This window comes from Dermochelys coriacea, chromosome 4 (genome assembly GCF_009764565.3).
Source record: "Dermochelys coriacea isolate rDerCor1 chromosome 4, rDerCor1.pri.v4, whole genome shotgun sequence".
Classification (NCBI taxonomy): Eukaryota; Metazoa; Chordata; order Testudines; family Dermochelyidae; genus Dermochelys; species Dermochelys coriacea.
The window spans coordinates 122,575,209-122,597,878 of NC_050071.1; the positions used below are offsets into that span (position 1 = coordinate 122,575,209).

The following is a 22,670-nucleotide window of genomic DNA, read 5'->3' on the forward strand; positions in this document are numbered from 1 at the left end:
TCCCCCCAACCCATCACTACAGAAACACCTCCTGGGAGGGGAAAACAGGCACCTGTCAGGACAGGAGGCTAAACTGTTTTGGCATGAGGCTGTAGGAGCAACAGAGACTCTGGGAATTCTCTCACCAATCTCCATTGCTGGCTTATGATGAAAAGGGCTCAGTAGACTGTATCCCTGGCCTAGAGATAGAAGGGCTATGTGGAGGGTTGCAGTGAGCCTCTGAAGCTAGCATAAACCTCCTGGAAGTGTGGGACCCATGGGGACAAGGTCGGAGCTCTGCCACAGTACATTGCAGAATTTGGTGTAGAAGAGATGTTAGATCTATTGGGGATGGTGGAGGAGGAGGAGTATCGATTCCAGAAACCAGTTCATCTCTTGTCCATACATATTGAGCAACTGAGGGCAGAGTTCATGAAACTCCTTAGCTCATGAGAACCTGTAACCTTTCCTTGGCTTATTCTTATTTCTGTAAATAATTAGTCTTGTCCTCTTCCACATTGGTGAGCCAAGATACTGTCTGCTTTGTTTCCCTTTTCATAAAACTTTTGTTTGGCTGGTTTTTCTACAGTGTTTTGTTTCCCAGAATTTCTATTTGAACTCTTCATTACTTCATTTGTTATCTTATGCGGAACTCTTAATAGTTCTTAGCTGATGAATTAATAGAATGTCAATTAGGGTAATTTTATTCCTGTGTTTAATTCTGAATATTAAAAAAAACAAAACAAAACAAAACAAAAACCCAGAAATGGCAATTGTGCACCTGCCAGTGTTTCTGAATGAGGCTACAAGGGAAACATAAAAGCATTTTATTTTTCAAAAGTAGATAGCTACAGATATTTTCAAAAAATCCCTTGTAGCCTTATACAGTTGATGCTCTGACATATGTCTTAATCTGAAGACTAAATGTAATGTGCGAGGTTCAGATGAAGATGTATGCTGTCAGTACCAGCCAGCTAGCCTAAGATATGAACATTTTTTATTTTTGCTATAGCTATTTCACTCTCCTTTCTTTTGTGAACACAGAACTCACCTCTGCTGTCTGGCTGTTTATCACCCATTATTCTAATAAACCTATCCCACATGGGAGAGACTGAGTTGTATTTTTCAATAGTGTTGTTCAAAGTCTAGTGAAATCTGCTGGCCCTGACTTTCTTCTCATTTTAATCACACCAGCATAACTCCATTGATTTCAGTGGATTTACTCTTGAGAGGAAACTCATCCACTAAGTTTTCATTTGGATTTTTTTATGGGAAGATTATTTTCTAAAAGTAGTGCTTTAGATCAGTGACAAGTTGTTGAGCTAGATGCAGGAATCACGAGGTGAAATGCTATGGCCTTTGTCATACAGTAGGTCAGACCAGATGAATGGTCCTGTCTGGCCTCAGAATTTACGAATCTGTGAATCTGAAAAGGACAGGGTGGCTGTATGCTATGCATGGTGTCTTTGATATTCTCCTCCTTTTCAGAAGGTTTATAAGTTTTTAGAATTTTTGAAATAGTTTTGAATATACTTCAGAGTTTGGTGACTGAGTCTCCTCTTAATTTCAGTGGTGTAAAACAGGAGTAAGTCCATTTAACTTAATGCAGCTTTATGTATGTAAGTAGAGAAAGAGGAGGATAAAACTGTTAATTGCACAATTTGTATAGCAAATGACTGAAAGCAAATCTAAGTGAATAGGAGAACATTAAATTAGTGAAATTCCCAGGTAGTCTTTGATGATAAAATTACACATACAAAGTAGGTATAAAGAAAAGGTGGAGATTGGCATCCCAATGTTGGTAGAGTTAAGATTTGAGGGAGTTTATCTATTTCCATTATGTCAGTATTTTTTTGAACTTTTGCCTTAACTCAGAGTTTTCTTGCTTTCTGTTTTGACAACTACAGTGTTCTTGTAAGGATTTTAACTGTGTGGTCTCCACCATAGACTTTCAGTTTTAACTCCAGTTTAATGAAGCAGTTTTGCCTGGGAATTTCTTAGGTTTTTAAAAAGTTGAAGTATGGGTCACTGAGAGGATTCTACAGGGAGCCTGAATCATTGCATCCCTGTTCCCTTTCCATGCCATCTCTGAATTACAGTTCTTTGTGAGGGTCATGCTTATTGCTCCTTTTTCTTCTTTCTCTCCTTTTATTTCCCTATGAAATGCATCAGCTCTACAGGGTGATAGCTCCGAGGAAATGCTGTTTGATTCCATAATGACTCATCTTGCACGTCTGCTTACCCACTCCACACATGCTTCCTACATAGCTGAAAGTAAGCCGGTACGGTATGGCATACTAGCAAGAAAGTGCTGACTGTACCGCTGATGGGTGGGGGGGAGCGGCCAAAGGGGCAGCTGCCCCAGGCTCCGGCAGTGATTTAAAGGGCCTGAGGTTCCTGGCTGCCGCTACTGCACCAGCAGGTGGAGCCCTGGGCCCCTTAAATTGCCACCGGGGCCCTGGGCAGCATGGACCAAGGAGTGCTGAGAGGCTGGCTGGGGGATTTTGGCCCCAGCCCTGCCCCTTCCACCTGATGCCCCACCCCTTTTGGGGGCCCAGAGTTGCTCCCCCAGGACCCTGTGTGCCCGGTGTACCAGTAAATCATTTAAGTTACTTTCACCCCTGGCTTCCTATAAACTCATTCACTCACCTCATGTCTACTCATTCACCCACCAACCCACTCACTCACTTACCAGGTGACTTAGTTCAGGAGCTCTGCAAGTATTCTATCAGGCAGCTCCTTGCTGTAGCTGTTCCTGAGATCCTGTTGAGCTCCTAAACTCTGGGAGACCTCCCTCCTTTAGGTTGAGTGCAGGAGTGAGGTTAGTTTGCTCCCCAAGACTGCAGGATCAGCTGGAGGAGGCTGAAGGGAAACAGCAAGGATCCAGCCAGGATCTTCCGATGTAGCACTGCCTTTTAAGCCTGACATGCTCCCAAGTACAGAGTGATCATCTTATTGGCCTAGAATTGAAATAAACTCTGCAGGAGCACATGGACTTTCAAATAACTGAGAGTTCCCTTGGTCCAATGAAGATGTAAGGAACCAACACATCAGGAGAACTTCTCCTGAGTTTCTAATGTCCACAGAAAGAGTGCTGTGGTACTGAGAGCATTGCAGGGCTGGAAAGGTTAACTTGCTACAAACGGGTTTATTTATAGGACAGGATTGTAAGAGCAAGCAGAACTTGAGCTTAATTGTGGAGCAGCTACTACTTGTTCATATTTTAATAATACAGAATATATAAGTAGGTTCCAGTATATATCTACTCTTCCGTTTATTCAAAATATCCTCAAAGCTACAGTTTGAGCCCACAAACCCTTAGTGATGCAACTAGTTCTTACTTGCATGAGTAATCCCATTGAGTTCAAGCAGGGACTACTCAGGAGAGCACAGGTTTGCAGAATCAGATGCCAAATGAAGACTCTTTTTTTTTTCCCCCCCAGGTTTCAATGTAATATAATTTAAAAGTAAAAGGTCCAATTTGCTCCCATTGGAGTCAATTACAAAACACACACTGATTTTGAAGGGAGCAGGATTGGACTCAAATTTAATAAGGCATGCAGCCATTTTTACAAGAGTACTTAAGTTAAAACAAACAGCAAGAAGTTAGAGGGGTTCATTTCAAATCATTTGACTGCAGAGAACCTCTGAAGTTAACCTGATTTCCCCCCCCCCTTCATTTCAAATGCTTAATCCAGTGTTTTGATTTGGGAAGTTGGCTCTGTCCGTGTTGTGTGGAGTCAAGTGCTACTTTTCATATGGTTGATGAGGCATTACAAATATATTCATACTTCAATTTTGGGTTCAAGGGGGAAAAAAAACCAAAATCCATACATCCAACTGGGATGAATGAAACTCTAAATAAACTAACTTCTATTTGTGAAATAAGTGTCAATGATTGTGAAACAATTTATTTAGTTTGCATAAGTGAACTCGTTAAAAGAAACAAATCTGATAGGTTGTTTTTACATCTGCTTAGAAATTATGCCTTTTACAAAGAACTTGGGAAGTTATAATGGAAGAATATAGGTCTATTATCAATGATCCTGATCCAAAGTCCATTGACAAAAGCAAACTTTTATTTATTTTATTTAATTGAATAAAAATCTCATTGTATCTGTAGATCTTTCACTATAGTGTTCTTGGAAATTTGCAGCATTAAAAAGCAAGTGCTTGTGAACTATGTCAGACATGATGGCATTGGAGACAGAAATCTTCTCCTTATCTACTTAAGGCACAGCACAAGCCACAGTATCTACACTGATCCTGAAAGACTCTAGTTAAAGGAGGATAGTTTAGTTTTTAGGCTGACACAGGTTTTGTTGTCTGTCCCCGAGACTGACAATTCTGATATGGCCACCTGTCCATGAGGAAGTGGATTTGAGAGAGCAGGGGCCAGTAAACAGCTGTCACATGATATGAAATAACTTTGGTCACTAACATCCTGGTCTGGATTGGAACCAGTAATTTAGAAGGGAAAGGCAACAACGATATCATGTTACTGGTCTGCTGAGCAATCCAGGGCTAAAATAATTTTTTATGAGTGAAACTATTTTAGGCACACCATCTCATTTTTGATTTCATAATGAATAGTAAATTGATTCTTTGTACTGGAAAAAAATTCAACCACTGCTGAACTTTCAAACATGTTACAATATGCACAATGTACATACAATTGACCCAGCAGTGTGTCAAAGATGACACAATTTTTTCCATCTATATTTTGGCATGTATTCTTGCTGGCCTAGATGTCTTTGCTGCGTATTAACATTAATGAAAACTATGGGTGCAAACTTTTATTGCATATATTTGCATGGAACAATGAGAAACAGGCACACAACAAAATCCTCAGCTACACCATTAATCTGGGATGATGAAAGTGAACAGAATTAAAATGGATAGATCTGCTTTTGTATTATGTCATTTGCCTCACCAGATGATGCTGTTACAAATAGTCTTTCAAGTTCTTCTTCTTTTTCTTTTTCTTTTTTTTTTTTTAAAGCAACACAAGCAAAAGCTCAGTCTTGGGAAGACATAAGTTGTTTGTTTGTTAAGGGTTTTTTTGTTTGTTTGTTATGCAAGATTTTGTGTAGATGCAGCTTCTGGAGCAAGGAAGCGGCAGGAGAGTTTGCTCTTTACCTTTGTTTCTGGTTATAATCTAGGGGCAGTTGCCTGAGATCCAGGCATTGGTGTTGAGCTGAGATTCCATAAAGAAGGGGATTGACCCACATGCTGTGTGATCACCTTTGTTCAAGAACTGGTGTATAAATAAAACAAGTTGCTCTTAGACTCCATGCCACTGATTTCTTCTGCATTGAGAAGCCAAGCTGCAAAGCCCCATGTATTTGCTACCACTTAGCAGAGTGACAATACTGTTGTCAGAAGGTGATACTGGGGTCGGAAGAAGGGGCAACAGTATTCTGCCACAGTCTATTTTCTTATGTTGGAAAAAATACTGTAATGTTGGGGGTTGGCTGAAACCTTGTTGAAGCTGTTGGGATAACAACCAGCCTTCATTCAGGATAAATGTGAAAACCAATTAACTCCTTTATGGAATAGATAGCTGAAACAACAGGAGCCAAAAGTACAGGCCTTATGAAAGGCTGGAGTAGGATTTTAATCTTGCAGTGTGAGGGGTTTTCCCTGGGATCTGGATGAAAGTGCATGGAGCCAGATATTGTTTGATGGAGTTGTGTATGTGTGTGAGGCAGGGCGGGGGGAAGGGAGGGAAGAGATGGAGCAGACACACCTCAGAAGCATATAAAGAAGGCAGCCAGGAAGTCCCAGACACAGCTAGAGAAGCACTTGTGGTTTGATGCTGAGAAGAAGCTGAGAGTGAGAGAGCAAGCTTTGGGCTGAGTGCTGCCTGGAAAGAGGTTTGGAACTGCACGCAAAGAATCTATCTCCTGCTGCTTAATTCCAAAGGTGTTTCGGGAACCAGGACTTTATTTACATTCTTGGTAAATAAATAAGACTTTTCTGGTGGTCTTGGGGTGTGAAGTGGTGTGGGAAGGGCCTGCTCCTTGGAGCTGGGGGAGTGAAGGATTGCTGTCCAGTATGCTCAATGGGCTGTAAGACATGGCTAGTTTGTGGAATCACAAAGTGGTGACCTGGCTGCACCATTTTGTAATTGACCCAGGAGCAGTGGAGGGTGTCCAGGTAAGCAGGCCCGTGCAGTATACAATAGCATTAGGAGGACTGCTAGAAGCAAAATAATTTGAAATGGGTGGTATCTATGTGTACCTGATAGCTGGATAACTCATTCCAAACTTGAGTAAATCCAATTCCAAAGTGGATTAATTAACATGGAATGAGATTAATCCAAAAGAACGTTAGTAGCTGGTTTCAAGTTCCACCACCAAATTTGGATTCTAAATTAAAGTAAGTCATTTTAACCTCTTATTTTATCAGTTTCATTGCCAAGGAAAATATTTTCAAAACTAAAAATGTACAGGATTTATTTTTGTATGTGTCAAAAAAAAATTCCACTGCTGTTCAGGAAAACACAAACACACCAGAGAGAACTAATCCGGAGTGAGGTAATGGCAAAGTTAAGCATCAAGACTTTGCAAGGGCTGAGCCCTGCTAACTTCTTTAAAAGGTGAAAATGTTACCCTTATAGGCTGACAGTCTGACTGGTCTCTTCAACTATTACTAGATATAAGTTGATAATAGAAGGATTTACTGAACCTTTTAAAAAGTTGCCACATATTTGTTTTGACATAAAATGTACCTGTCATAAGACTTGATCTTTTCTTCAGATCCAAGCAGATGCACTGTGTCCTTGTATAACCTCACTGATTTTAATGGGACTCCACGCAGGTGTAAGGGTCTACCTCTGGCCATCAGATTACAGGGTCCAGGCCATAGTTTGTGGACAAACATATCTGCAGTTCTATAGGAATTGTATGCCCTGATCTTGTAAACATTTACATACATGCTTAATTTTACTACCCAAGTAATCCCATATGAAATCAATGGGATTACTCACAGTAGTACAGATGAGCACATGCATAAGTGGTTGCAGCATCAGGGACAAATTCAGCAAGTTGGCCAAAGTAGAGCTGAGGAAATAATGAGGACAAATAATTTACAACCATTTTTGGAATTTATTTTTGAATTTCAGAATTTCCTATCCAGCTAAAACTGGCTGAGGCAGGGATGGAATAGGGAAGAGGAATTGAGAAATTTAATTCCTTTTATATTTTTTTATTTTTCCCTGAAAAATTGAATGTTTCCATCCAGTCCTAACTGGAAGACTCAAAAATTTCCATGCACAAATATCTCAGGCAAAAGCCTGTGTTAATGGAGATAGTCACGTGAATATTTTGTTTCTGGGTTTCAAAAAACTGAGTTTCCAAGGACAACTTGATCTCTATCCAGTGGAGAAGTCTTGTAGTTTCTGGGGCACTGAAATCACGGAAGGATACTGATGCTGTTTGCTTTTATCGAAGGGAAACCTTGACCTTCTGTGCAAACCGTAAAACAAACCAAAAGATCTGCACCAGAGAGCTGTGGAACAGCTTGTGCAGAGAAGAGTTTATGTAAATCAATTCCTTGCCTCTCTTACAACCAGCCTGTGGAAATCATTATTACTATTTATCTACAGTGCCGATAATTAGGCACTGTATAGATCCCAATCCTGCAAAGAGAATTGCACAGAGCTTCAGTATGAGCTCCCACATGAAGCCCCATTGATTTCAATGAGGCTCTGTGTGGTTAAGGGGGTCGGCCCATGTTGTTACCTTTGGAGGATCAGGTCCATAAATACATTAGTTCCCTTTCCTGAAAAGGTTACAGTCTAATGCCAAATGTGCCACAACTAGTGAGATCTGGAAGTTATGGAGGATGATCGGATGAGGATTACAAAAATCAAGTCAGTCCTTACACATAACTCTCAGACTCTTCAGTGGGAATTCTGGGTCTGTAATAAGTATACCATATTGAAAACAGTGTTGCATGGCAGATAGAGAGCCACAGCGTGAACGGGAGAAGGGAACACCATACATGGAATTAATGGCTGGGGAGAACCAATGTTTCGTTTTGCTCTTCCTCCACTCAAAAATTAGTGCACTTTCCCAAGAGCTGTGCATTAGGACCTATTTTCAGAAAAGTGCCTCAGATGTGGTACAAGAAAGATGCACATTCCACACACACCACATCCTACACTGCGAAGACATTAAAAAACATTTGCTAAAAATGATTATCATTGTCCCAGTTTGTGGGATAGTCATAACAAAGGGCAAGGTCATCTAGTTCTGGAGCTATTTAAGGGTAACTTTTGGATCACTCATCTTCTTTTTATGCTTCAAACTCCCTTGTCTCCTTTGAAAATCACAGCCATTACATCCTCAAAGATGAGCATGAGACAGGAAGCATAGAATTTATGCATATGAACATCTTGTTTTGTCTACAGGAAAAGAATATATAGTTTGACTTAATAAAGGGTGACCTATACCCCTGAGGATGTATGTTAGTTTACCTACTTCCAAAAAAAAAAGTCAATGCTATTATAAATTCATAATACATTGCTAACGAACCTGAGGATCATTTTGTACTTTTTTAGGTAATCTCTGCTTTCTTGTGAAAGTCTTAATGTTGTTGTTGGGCTGAGGGATGTGAATCTAATATTAAAGCAATGGGCATACTGTAATTTAGCAGCAAAAGAATATCATTTGAATGAACATGGAGGTTCATTTAAAAAAAATGCTACACACAAAATATTGTAGTGATTTAAATGTCTACAGCATGACAGATAATTCCCATAGCAAAACCAAAATGAAAGCCCACAATTACTATCACAGCAGAAGTCATCATCATGCTCCACTGTAACTTGGTAATTATTATCATGGAATAGGTTTAGTTGCTCTCTTTATCTGCCAGAGTTTGCGGATCTTTCTCTGCAAGGGCCTGATCCAATCCCTGGTAAAGTCAATGGAAAGATTCTCATTGATTTTTGTGAGGGTTGATTTGGCTACAGATATGAAAATCCTTCACGTGCATACACAGAATCAAGCATCTTTGACACACTGTATCTCATCCTGAAGATATAACTAATAACTCAAGCACTTTTGTAAATGACAAGATCTTTAAAAACAAGTTATAACAGGTATTTGGGAAACATTTATGGACAGCAATAGGCGAAGTTCAGCATTACCTTTTCTCCTCGGTGGCAGAAGTCTGGCTGCAGCATCTTAATTCAGCTACGCAAGGTTTTTATGTCCCAGACATAGAGAGTGAGAAGAGGGATGAAAAGTGAAGAGATGGAATATGCACTATTTGTTTCTTGAACTAGAAGGGAAATAAGGGGAGAAAATGGGGGTGGGGGAAAACAAACCCCCAAATCAACTTTTACTTCTTGGCGTTCTCTGTGACAAGGAAAAATTCTGGTCTCCCTGTTGTAATCATTCCCTTCGCTCTTGAAATAATTAAATTGAAACAATTACATGTTTATTTCTATTATTATACATCTTTCTTCCACTTCATAACCCTGTCTGTGTCCTTACTCCAGCACAATGTAGTGGAAGGAAAATAGATGACACAGCAGAAGTGCCTTCCAACCCAAATGATTCTATGTAATCAACTTTTCAGCAAACCCACTATCTGGTAACCATTGCTATGCAGGGTGTGTCTCCTTCTTAAATTAAGATATATTTTTTACTTTATCAGAAAAGACTGTTTTAATGCAAACGAAATGACTAAAGTTTCCTAAAATGTCTAGTGGTTTCTTCTGGTGACTGAAAATCAAAACTGGATGGAGTAGCTTGTTATGGCTCCCACAGAATATGGTTACGGTCATAGTGTGAAATACATTTCTGTTTCAGTTTCTGTCTTTCAAGTCTTGCATTCAGCTGTTTTAGGTGTACCCAATCTTTTAGAAAATTATTCTTACTTATCTCTCTTGTTGAAGGATTTGTAGAAAATGACTGTATGTACATTTGAAAGTCATCCCTGTCTTTCCTTATAAAGATGGAGGCACTTATTTACCAGGGACCATTCACAAGCCTATCTTATTGCATCTGATCTAGCACATTTCATGCGTGGAAAAAAAAGCCAAGTTAAAGAGATAGAAAGAAGATATGGTATCTTATTTTAAAAACTTTTCCTTACCTTGCCTTTTTGGTATGAATTTTAGTGCTTGTGAACGGTGCTGCATTGACAGCTCTGGAGAGTCATCTTTTTGGGGCCTGTTCCTGGTTTTTTTGGAGGTAATGGGCATTTCACCATTGGTTACAATGGTAGCAGGATCAAGCCCTGTAAGGCTCAATCTGCCAAGATGCTGAGCACCTCTGTAGATGTTCTGAGATCCTCAAATCCCTTTGATATCAATGGAAGATGTGGGTGCTGAGCTTCTTGCAGAATGGGACCCTTAATCCACAGAAAAGATATACTGTAAGCTTCTTCCCACTGCCCAACTTGTCTCAAGCATCACCTTGACAGGCCAGCTGTAAGGGTAGTCTCCATGCCCGTTTGATCTTTGGCCTGTCTTCTGAGATTGCCGAATGGTGCTTCATAAAGATGAATCTAAATCAAAATCCTGACTCTAAATATTCCTGAATTTGAAGTTGTTTGAAATTTGGATGCAAATATTGTAAATAGCTCTTAACTTTTATTTGGCAGAACCAAAACTTCAGATACAAACAGCTCCAAACATTGGGATGTTCAAAATTGCAAGGTGGATTCTGAGTCTTGGACTCATTTCTAGTATTAATTTCATTGGTGGTTTCTGGGCTGTGGACATCTGTCCACCAGAATCTGGACTGAGCTCACCAAACAGCCATCAGATGACAATAAGCTTGGATATGAGCCAGTGTGGGCAGGATTCTTAGTGGTAAATTGCAAGCTCTGTTGCCTATTGTCAATTGCCTGGGTCATCCAGTCTCCCAAGATGTTCTTTCTGTAAAACAGATATATTAGAAAAGGGTTAAGCACTTGATCAGACTCCCAATGCAATCCATGGAAAGACTCCCAATGCCTTCAGCAAGACTTAGATTAAGCACTGTTTGAACTGTTAACTGAAAGCTTGTTATTGTCACCAATAGAAGTTGGCCCAATACATGATATTACTTGTCTCTCAACTGAAATGAGACACAATCAATGCTAATTTGATCCTTGCCTCCTTGTCAAAGCGTTCAGTTATGGATTTATGAACCAATTAAGGTTAAATAATGTCTAGTATATGTGTTATCTTTTAAAAGAACTTTGCGAGACATTTACTTTAGGGTATTTATTTTAAAAGCTTATAGATGTGCTACTGTTATTAATATCCTCAATCACAGAAAGTCTTCTAGGATAATTAAAGCCAAGTACCAAAGGGAAGCCACAAAATATAAACAAGCCATGGGTCTGAGGAAATGGCATTAGAATGAAGTCATAGAGAGAATGAGAAAATATCAAGTACGTTGTGGTTGTGAACAGCTAAGCAGAAAATATATAGCATAGTACAGTGGCTCTCAACGTTTCCAGACTACTGTACCTCTTTCAGGAGTCTGATTTGTCTTGCGTATCCTCAAGTTTCACCTCACTTAAAATCTACTTTCTTATAATAATCAGACATAAAAATACAAAAGTATCCCAGCACACTATTACTGAAACATTTCTCATTTTACCATATAATTATAAAATAAATCAATTGGAATATAAATATTGTACTAACATTTCAGTGTACAATATATAAAGCAGTATAAACAACTCATTGCATGAAATTCTAGTTTGTACAGATTTTGTTAGTGCTTTTTATGTAGCCCGTTGTAAAACTGGGCAAATATCTAGATGAGTTGATGAACCCCCTGGAAGACCTCTGTGTACTCCCAGGAGTATTCAGACCCCTGGTTGAGAACCACTTGCATAGTATATAAGAATTTTCAGTGCTAAGGGTCACTAACCTCCTGAATTCTGTTCTGCAGTAAATCAAGATTGGGGGGAGGGATAGCTCAGTGGTTTAAGCATTGGCCTGCTAAACCCAGGGTTGTAAACTAAATCCTTGAGGGGGCCATTTAGGGATGTGGGACAAAAATTGGAAATTGGTCCTGCTTTGAGCAGGGGGTTAGATTAGATGACCTCCTGAGTTCCCTTCCAACCCTGATATTCTATGAAGATCCATAGTAGCAAAGCTAGTTAAGAGGCTTTGTTTTGACTGTGATCATTGTAAACAGCTGAAGCTTTGTTTTCTGTGTGCATAAATTTTAGAGAAAATTTCTACAGATTTTAATGCAATGCAGCATTGATATGGCCTCTGGTATTTAAATAAAATAGGCCATATCCTCAGCTTCTGTAATTTGGTATAGCTCTATTGAATTCAGTGGAGCTTTCCAATATACCCCAGCTGAGGATCTGGATCAATTAGGTAAAATGGAGGGAGTTTGCCTGGGGATCGTCCGAGAAGAGCTAAGGTGAGTGCTGCATTAGAGGGGGCTGTGTTGTGAGCTGGTGGGGTGAATATCCGAGTGTCTGTCTGCTATGACCATTTGTTTGACTGGAGATAGTTGCAGGGACTGTTTGACCATGTGGTTGTTTGTTTGAAAAGTGTGAGCTGGGAGTGCTCTGTTCCAGGTAGTTCTTGAGTGATTGATTGGAGGGAAGGCTTTGAGCCGGGCCAACTGCTTCAAGCTAGCAGCCTTATAAAAAAGCAGCCAGTTGTGAATTGAGTGAGCAGCAAACAGAGGACTGGCAAGCAGAGAGAGTTTGCTTGGGAGTTGCCTGGGGGGAGTTCCCACAGAGGTTGTTTTTTGCCTTTCAGGCTTCTTTGAGCAGTAAATACAACATCTGAAGAGGTTCTTAGAAGGAAGACATTATGGATAGTGAGCGATCAGCTGTTGTGATCTGCACAGGATGTGCCATGTTTCTCTCAGAGGATAGAAGCAACTTTGTCTGTATGAAGTGCTAGCTGGTCTTCATATTGGAAGAGAAGATTAAAGGACTAGCTACCCAAGTATCAACCCTGTGTTACATCAGAGAAAATGAAGACTTTCTGGACAGAAGTCAGCGTTTGGTACTGCAGGCAAAGCATGCTGAAGAATTAGGACAGGGCAGAACGGGGAAGAACATTGGATGTATGTGACCTCCAGAAGAAGAAATAGGAGAACCCATGTACCCCCAATGCAGATAGAGGTAAGAAACTGTTTTCAAGCTCTCTGCACAGGTACTATGATGGAGAATGGCTTGGAAGAGTTATCTGATAGAAGGGATCAGAAGGAGACCCCATTGACCAGAAGGCATGGGATGCATTGTCCTAGGGATGGGGAGCTAGAATTCAGGATGTGACAGAGTATCTTCTGAGACTGATCAAGCCCTTGGGCTGCTAGCCCTTCCTACGTGGCCCTGGGAAGAAGGATAAAGGAGTTTGAGGCACATGTCGTGTTCTCATCCATCCTCCCTGTTGAAGAAAAAGCCCCAGGTAGGGACCATCAAATTGTGGAGGTAAATGCATAGTTATGCAGGAGGTGTTGGAGAGAGGGCTTTGAATTCTTTGACCATGGGATGTTGTTCCAGGAAGAAGAATTGCTAGGAAGAGATGGGATCCACCTAACAAAGAGAGGGAGGACCATCTTCGCAGACAAGCTAGCTAAACTAGTGAGGAGGGCTTTAAACTAGGTTCGCTGGGGGATGGTGACCTAAGCCCATAGGTAAGTGGGGAAGTGGGATACCAGGAGGAAACACAAGGAGGAGGGTGCAACAGGAGAGGCCTTCTGATTCATATTAAGAAAGTAGGGCAATTGGATAGTTATCTTAAGTGCCTGTACACGAACACAGAAGAAGAAGCCTGGGAAACAAGCAGGAAGAATTGGAAGTCCTGGCATAGTCAAGGAACTATGATGTGATTGGAATAACAGAGACTTGGTGGGGTAACTCACATGACTGGAGCACTGTCATGGATGGGTATAAACTGTTCAGGAAGGACAGACGAGGGAGAAAAGGTGGAGGAGTTGCACTGTAGGTAAGAGAGAAGTATAATTGCTCAGAGGTCCAGTATGAAACTGGAGAAAAGCCTGTTGAATCTTTGGATTAAGTTTAGAGGTGAGAGCAACAAGGGTGATGATGTGGTGGGCTTCTGCTATAGACCACCAGACCAGGAGGATGAGGTAGATGAGGCTTTCTTCAGACAACTAACAGAAGTTTCCAGATCACAAGCCCTGGTTCTCATGGGGAACTTCAATCACCCTGACATCTGCTGGGAGATCAATACAGCAGTGCACAGACAATCCAGGAAGTTTTTGGAGAGTGTTGGGGACAACTTCCTGGTGCAAGTGCTGGAGGAAGCAAATAGGAGCCATGCTCCTCTTGACCTGCTGCTCACAAACAGGGAAGAATTGGTAGGGGAAGTAGAAGTGGATGGCAACCTCGGCATAGGTGACCATGAGATAGTCAGTCAAGTTCAGGATCCTGACAAAAGGAAAAAAGGAGAGCAGCAGAATATGGACCCTGGACTTCAGAAAAGCAGACTTTGACTCCCTTAGGTCACTGATGGGCAGGATCCCCTGGAAGGCTAATATGAGGGGGGGGAAAGGAGAGCTGGTTGTATTTTAAAGAAGCCTTATTGAGGGTGCAGGAACAAACCATCCCGATGTGAAGAAAGAATAGCAAATATGGCAGGTGACCAGCTTGGCTTAACAGTGAAATCTTTGATGAGCTTAAATGCAAAAAGGAAGCTTACAAGAAGTGGAAACTTGGAGAGATGACTAGGGAGGAGTATAAAAATATTGCTCAAGCATGCAGGGATGTAATCAGGAAGGCCAAAGCACAATTGTAGCTGCAGCTAGCAAGGGATGTGAAGGATAATAAGAAGGGTTTCTACAGGTATGTTAGTAACAAGAAGAAGGTCAGGGAAAGTGTGGGACCCTTACTGAATGGGGAAGGCAACAGTGACAGATGATGTGGAAAAAGCTGAAGTACTCGATGCTTTTTTTGCCTTGGTCTTCACAGACAAGGTCAGTTCCCAGACTGCTGCATTGGGCAGCACAGTATGGGGAGGAGGTGAGCAGCCCTCAGTGGTGAAAGAACAGGTTAAGGACTATTTAGAAAAGCTGGATATGCACAAGTCCATGGGTCTGGATCTAATGCATCCAAGGGTACTGAGGGAGTTGGATGATGTGATTGCAGAGCCATTGGCCATTATCTTTGAAAACTTGTGGTGACTGGGGGAGGTTCCAGATGATTGCAAAAAGACACAGATAGTGCCCATCTTTAAAAAAGGGAAGAAGAAGAAGCTGGGGAACTACAGACCAGTCAGCCTCTCCTCAGTTCCTAGAAAAATCATGGAGCAGGTCCTCAAGGAATCCATTTTGAAGCACTTGGAGGAGAGGAAGAAGATCAGGAACTGTCAAAATGGATTCACCAAGGGCAAATCATGCCTGACCAACCTGATTGCCTTCTATGATGAGATAACTGGCTCTGTGGATATGGGGAAAGCAGTGGACATGATGTACCTTGACTTTAACAAAGCTTTTGATATGGTCTCCCACAGTATTCTTGCCAGCAAGTTAAAGACTCAGGGACTCATTCACCTGCATACCTACTAATGTTATATATGCCATCATGTGCCAGGAATGTCCCTCTGCCATGTACTTTGGCCAAGTTTCTACGTAAAAGAATAAATAGACACAAATTGGACATCAGGAATGGTAACATACAAAAGCAAGTAGGAGAAAACTTCAGTCTTCCTGGACATTCTATAACAGATTTAAAAGTAGTCATACTTGAATAAAAAAAACTTCAGAAACAGAGTTAAAAAAACCCGGCAGAACTAAAATTCATTTGCAAATTTAACACCATTAATTTGGACTATAATAGGGATAGGGAGTGGCTGGCTCACTACAAAAGCAACTTTCCCTCTCCTGGAATTGATACCTCCTCATGAATTATTGGGAGTGGACTACATCCACCCTGATCGAATTGGCCCTGTCAACATTGGTTCTCCACTTGTGAGGTAACTCCCTTCCCTTCATGAGTCAGTATAATAATGTCTGCATCTGTAATTTTCACTCCATGCGTGTGAAGGAGTGGGTTTTTTACCCATGAAAGCTTATGCCCTAATAAATCTGTTAGTCTTTAAGGTGCCATCAGACTCCTTGTTGTATCTGTTTAGAGTGAGGATGGCAAACCGAAAGGCCATTGATAGCAAATGTGGTTTTACGAATAATTTCAGTACACAAACTGTTCAACTGACACAAGAAAATGTGATTAAACAACTGGAAAATGATGATCTTCACAAGTACTATTGTTTGTGTTTCATCATGCTACACACATCTGCTATAAAAAGGCTCATGAAATCATTTACAGTCTTTTATCTTCAGAAACATTCTTCATGAACTGATATCATACAAAACATGCCAGGATAAACAAATAAAACACAACGGCAAACAACTGGGTACAATGAGCTACACCTGTTGCTTTAACCTCAAGGTTGAGAGTTCTACCAATATGCCTCTGCTAATTATTTCCAGGGAGAGATCTATAAAAATTCAGATGGCTGGGGTGAGAAGGTCTCATGATAACTCTTGTTTGTGGTTCTGCTTTCCTAGTCAGAATTACTTAGAGTTACAAATATTTCTTTGTATATAAATAAATATAGTTCCATATATTTATTCCCCACATCTACTTTCCTTGCAACTCTCAACTTGTTCTACTTTTCTCTGTCCATACTCTACTCAGGTGATCTGTTTTTTACCTTGAACTCCACCCTCTCATAGACTCTAAGGTCAGAAGGGACCATCAGGATCATCTAGTCCGACCTCCTGCACATTGCAAGCCACAGAACCTCACCCATCCACACCCATAATAGACCCATAACTTCTTTGCCACACTTGGCTCCTTCAGTCCTCACTTGAACTGCTCTGCCCATCCCACCAATCCCCTACCTTGGTTCTCCCCTTCCATCTGTGTCCTCTGTTCCACCATCATTTTAGCATCCCTGAAGTTTAAGGGACCATGAAGACTTTCTATTCCATGAATTTCTCTCTCTATCTCAGTGCTACTATAAATAGCATTAACTTGTCTTTTCTGACCCCTGTGCCTACAGCCCTCATGCAGTGTTGCCAACTCTTGTGATTTTATCAAAAGTTTTGCAATATTTGGTGGTGCTTGTTAAAATTCCACCTCCTGTAATCGCATAAAAATCTCAGCTTTTATTTTATAATGTAAGTTTCTAGCCTTCATGGTTGACAGTGGAAAACTTGAAAACACAAAACCAAAAGGTTCAAAGAAAAAGAACCAAATGCTAATTATTTTTAAAAAATCTCATGCTTTTAAAATAAATCTCATGGCTTTTGAACAGTTTAGGTTGGCAAGACTCCCAATGGCGCCTCCCTCCACCAGTTCTCCCACTGTTTAGTTAATTAGTTATATTTTACGAGATAAACAATAGGGTCATATAGTGGCTTTAAGTGTACCCTAAATAAAGCATAAAATTGATGTTAAATTCTCATTTTCCCCTTGATAAGCGAGATTGAAGACATAAGCATATACCATTGCACAATTTAAGCAGAATAAATGCTCCTTCATTCAAACTATTTATCATCATTGCACCAATTAATTCTTGGACCAACATAGACAAACAAGCATGAGCAAAAGATCAGGAAACAAAAAGGCTATCTCTGGTTATCATTTCTGGTTCCTTTGTTCTTCCTCTCTTCAGAAATCCAGTTAGGCAGCATCTCTCACAAACATTGGGACTGACAAGTTCAGTTGGTTCTTCTGGCCCACTAATGTTCATTTGTCCTTTAATAACTATGCCAGGCAGTTATAAATGATTGCAAAGATCTTTAATTCATCAAAAGTGCCAGGAATATTATCTTAACTCCAGTCTTCCAGTTTAAGCCTGGTATAGAATCATAGAATCATAGAATATCAGGGTTGGAAGGGACCCCAGAAGGTCATCTAGTCCAACCCCCTGCTCAAAGCAGGACCAAGTCCCAGTTAAATCATCCCAGCCAGGGCTTTGTCAAGCCTGACCTTAAAAACCTCTAAGGAAGGAGATTCTACCACCTCCCTAGGTAACGCATTCCAGTGTTTCACCACCCTCTTAGTGAAAAAGTTTTTCCTAATATCCAATCTAAACCTCCCCCATTGCAACTTGAGACCATTACTCCTCGTTCTGTCATCTGCTACCATTGAGAACAGTCTAGAGCCATCCTCTTTGAAACCCCCTTTCAGGTAGTTGAAAGCAGCTATCAAATCCCCCCTCATTCTTCTCTTCTGCAGACTAAACAATCCCAGCTCCCTCAGCCTCTCCTCATAAGTCATGTGCTCTAGACCCCTAATCATTTTTGTTGCCCTTCGTTGTACTCTTTCCAATTTATCCACATCCTTCCTGTAGTGTGGGGCCCAAAACTGGACACAGTACTCCAGATGAGGCCTCACCAGTGTCGAATAGAGGGGAACGATCACGTCCCTCGATCTGCTCGCTAAATAGATACCCAGCCAGGTGTTTAAATCCATGGCCATGAGAGAATGCTGTAAAATCGCTAGGCAAAGGAAGCTGAGTTCTTTGTCAGTAGGAAAAACAGTCCCAGAAAATGGGAAGAAGATCAAGAGAAAGTAGGAAAAAGATAAAGACAGATGTTAGTTGGTTCTGTGGAACTTTGGAATAATGTCCAGTTGCTTACATAGTTAAAGGTACACTACAAACTGTTTTATTATAGTGAGTTGATAAACAGTACCCTTCACAGTCACACTAGAGACAGACTTGGTCCACAAATGGACCTTGTAAAATTTAAAAAAACCCTCAACGTACAAGAGATTTCCCAGAAGTCTTTTTTCCTTCCTTGCTTAATGTAAATTTAACATAGCTGGTACGCCTCTCATCGCAGCACTGCCTGCCTCTTGGCCAGGGACCTTGCCAAATCTGTCAAGGAGATAATTGTTATCATATGGAGGGAACTCTCTTTTTCTTCTCTTCGGTAGAGAATTTTCCTTCTTTTTATCCCATATGCCAACATTTTCTCACTGATTATTGTCCCTCTTCATTCATCTCCTCATCCCTGGACTTTATACCCTCTAGACTTATCTCATTTCTGCCACCATTCTCTCTCTCTCTCATCTAGCTCCTTTCCCTCTGTCTCCAGCATGCTACTGTATCCCCCATCCTACAATAGCCTTCCTTGACTCCTCCTTCCTCTCCAGCTTCAATCCATCTCCTTCATCTTGGAGGTCTCTGAGTGCGTCTCCTAACACCCTCTGGGGTCTTCTACAATCTGGCTTCCACCCCCTTTACTCCATTGTGACAGTATGTGTGCATCAATTTCATTAATGACCTGCTCCTGGCCTCTTCTCTATACTTAATTTCATTAATCTGTTCATTGCCTTTGACATAGTCTATCACTCCTTTATTATCAACAGTCTGTCTTTGGACTTCTGCATTGTTGGGCTAGGTTGATTCTTCTCCTTCCTCTCTAAACATTCCTTTTTTGCCTTGCTCTATTGCTTCTTTTTCTCCTTCCTTCTAATGTTTTCTATCACTCCAGGATCTGTCTTTTGTCCCATTCTCTACTCCCTCTGTATTCTATCCCTCATTCAATTTCGCTGCTTTGTCAATCCCCAAACAATTTCTCTCTGCCGACCTCCCACCTCCAGTGCCACATCTGTGATTGTTACAGAGAGACCTCTTGTGCAATGTCTGGTGATCTTCTAACTGAACATCCTCTTGGTGTCAGGATACATGTATTTGCAGCAGGAAATCAGTCAAGATGAGGGAATGGGAGGAGTAGGTTCTAGGCGAGAGCTCAGCAATGAAGCAAAAAGAGGCAGTGCAGCATTAGGGATTATACTGTTTTCCTTGCTCCGGTAACTTTTTTGACGGGAGAAAGTAACTTTCTGTGATTTCTTTTCCATTGTCACATGACACTTAGCTCCAAAGAGATATATCACATGCTCCTATCTGGAAGTTGGGACGGGTAGTGGTGTGGCTCTCCCAGCAGCCTTCACCCACATCTAAACCGATAGCACTGAGTGCAAGTTGCCAATTATATTTTCCTTTGGGGTGGAGACATGATCTCACAGAGAGACAGCACAGCCACACGCAGAAATACTTTATACTGCAAATTGCCACATACATTAGGGCAATCTGCTGTGGGAATATACTGTGTAGAGTGTCTTAGCTCTAGACCAGGGTTTCTCAAACTTCATTGAACCGCCACCCCCTTCTGACAATCAAAATTACTACATGACCCTGGGAAGGGGGACTGAAGCCCAAGCCCCACCACCCTGGGCACGGGGGCCAAAGTCCAAGCCCTGCCACCCTGGGGGGTGCCAGAGCTTGAGGACTTCAGCCCTGGGAAGTGGGGCTCAGACTTTGGCTTCAGCCTCAAGCCCCAGCGAGTCTAATGCCAGCCCATTAAAATGGGGTTGCGACCCACTTTGGGGGCCCAACCCACAGTTTGAGAATTGCTGCTCTAGACCCTTAAGGTTCACCATGCCCCTCTCTTTATTAGCAAGTGCTGAGCTTTCACATTGTGATTATAGATGTGCAGCCACTGACTAACAGAAAGTGCTAGGGAACTACTATTCACCCACCTTTCCCCATGTGCCACCCCGCTGCTTCCCATTTGTGAGTGTGATTAATGCAATGGAAAGGAAGCATATAATAATATAATATAATTACTGTGATAGGGTTGTGACATACTATACCTTGGGGGAGTGTCTTGTAATCCCCACCTTCCTCATCTGTATATAATTGTGATATTACATATAAAGCATGCCTTGTAAGGTATCGGGAAAGGTTATGATCTCCTGAAAGTCATTTCTCTATCCATATATACATTTTATATATAATTAATGCATATGAAGTTATGTCAGTTGTGTTGTATGGTTGTCACTAAAACATACTGTAAGTTGGGGAATCAGCCAGATATTAGCTCCCCAGAGGCAACAGCAAGGAAAGCAACCAACACCTGGGCCGGGTGTCAAAGAACCCATCAATAACCATTGTCCAGCAAGGGATGTACAATTCAATGATTCACCTGCATGAGGCCACACTAGGGGAATTGCTCAACTTTGCCTGGAGACTCAGCAATGCCCCCAGACATGCCTAGACTTGTGGTCCACAAGAACATAGGACTGAGGACTGGAAGCATTCTCAGAACATCTCCTCTGAGTTGTCTAGGACATCAAGAATCATGGCCTGAACCCAGGGAAACAGCCAGGTATAAAGCATGATTCATGGTCTGTGCTACCCCGGTTAACTACAGGTCCAACACCACAGCCCACCTGGCTACAGTGGTAACCTGCTCAAAAATTTCCAGGAAAGTCTTGGGGTCATCATCAGCCCCATCTTGGCAAGCCTGATGGGGGCACAGTTAGGTGATCCTGCTGGAGTACTGGGTCATAATATTGTGGCCACCTGCTGGACCGGCTGCTGCTGCTGGGCCGCCAATATGCAGATTAACTGCTGCTGCTGCTGCGGGGTCATCTGCTGCAGCAGTTGCTGCTGTTGATGGTAGGTGTTCTGCTTGACCATCCATTTTACCAGCTGTTCCAGCTCCATTCAAGGTGGGTTTGGGGTTTTTTACTGGTTTGTTTGTTGTTGTTTTTTTACTTCCCTTCGGTAGGGACTAGGGCGTGGGCCTTCATTCTCCACCACTTGTGATAGGGTCTTCTGTGGCTGGGTGGCCTAGGGGCTAGATCACTGGTCTTTCAGTCTGCAAAGCTAGAGCGGGTGGTGGGGGATCCAGACCCTCCTTCTTTATTGGGTCTCAAGCCAGGGCCTGTGCAGATCAACCCTTAAACGGGAGATGAGTTCTCCCTCCTGGCAGGGAGTCGAGACCCACTCCCCTGGGCTACAGCCTACAAATCTCTTCAATTTGGGGTGTGGCCCCATTAATCCAGTTGCCCCTACTGCTGGGGCTTATTTTCAGCCTCCCCTTGGCAGGGGTGCCCTTACTTTCCGCGAGTGTCTGGCTGGTCGCTGACCCATCCCTTCAGTTAGACAGACAGAGAGCGCTTGTCTCCTCGCCAGTCAGCCTCCTACTGAGACAGACTCCTGTCTTTTCTTCCCCCTCCAAGCCTGGCATTAGCTGGAAATATAGCAGGGTGGGGCTAGCTGAACCCAAAGGTTTTCTTTGGGCAGTTTCTCTGCTCCCTCACACTTTTATAAAAACACTTTTCAGCCATATATTTCAAGGAATTTACCAACGTGGTTGTAATGATCTGCATTTGACAGATTCATAGATTCCAAGGCCTGAAAGGGCCATTGTGATCATCTAGTTTCATCTCCTGCATAATACAGGCTATGGAACTTCCCCAAAATAATTCTTAGAGCATATCTTTTAGGGAAACGCAGCAAGTCAATGGCAGAATGTGGACTTGCTTGATTTCTAGACCTGTGCCCTTTCCAATGGGCCAAACTGTCTCCCCCTTATTGTGCCAAGAGGCATATGCTTTTGTGGTGAGGAGTTGTGAATGGAGTAGAAAACAATGAAAGATGTGACTTTTCTCTACATATGTCTGACTCTGTGCTCATGCTGTGAGCAGAGCCTACGTTTTTCTAGCTCTAGGCCAGATTCTTCTGTCACACCAGTTTCAATGAGTTCAGAAAAGTTGCTTCTGATTTGTATCAGTGTATATTACAGGAGAATTAGCTCCTTGATTTTAGAACATGCTTTCACTAGCTTTTAAAGGACACGAGTTTAATGCATTCTAGAGATTCTGTATTTCTTCCAAAACTGTCTTTTTGGTGTCATAGGTTTGGACAGAATACA

The 22,670-nt window shown here is 41.7% G+C and overlaps 1 long non-coding RNA gene across 1 annotated transcript in view; it reads right to left on the reverse strand.

The window, feature by feature from the left end:
* The window catches only part of LOC119854988, a 50,977-nt gene that overhangs the window by 19,841 nt on the left and 8,466 nt on the right, over positions 1-22,670 (reverse strand). Inside the window, exon 2 of the long non-coding RNA XR_005292718.2 lies at positions 10,090-10,876. This is a non-coding gene — a long non-coding RNA (uncharacterized LOC119854988). The remainder of the gene's footprint in view (positions 1-10,089; positions 10,877-22,670) is intronic.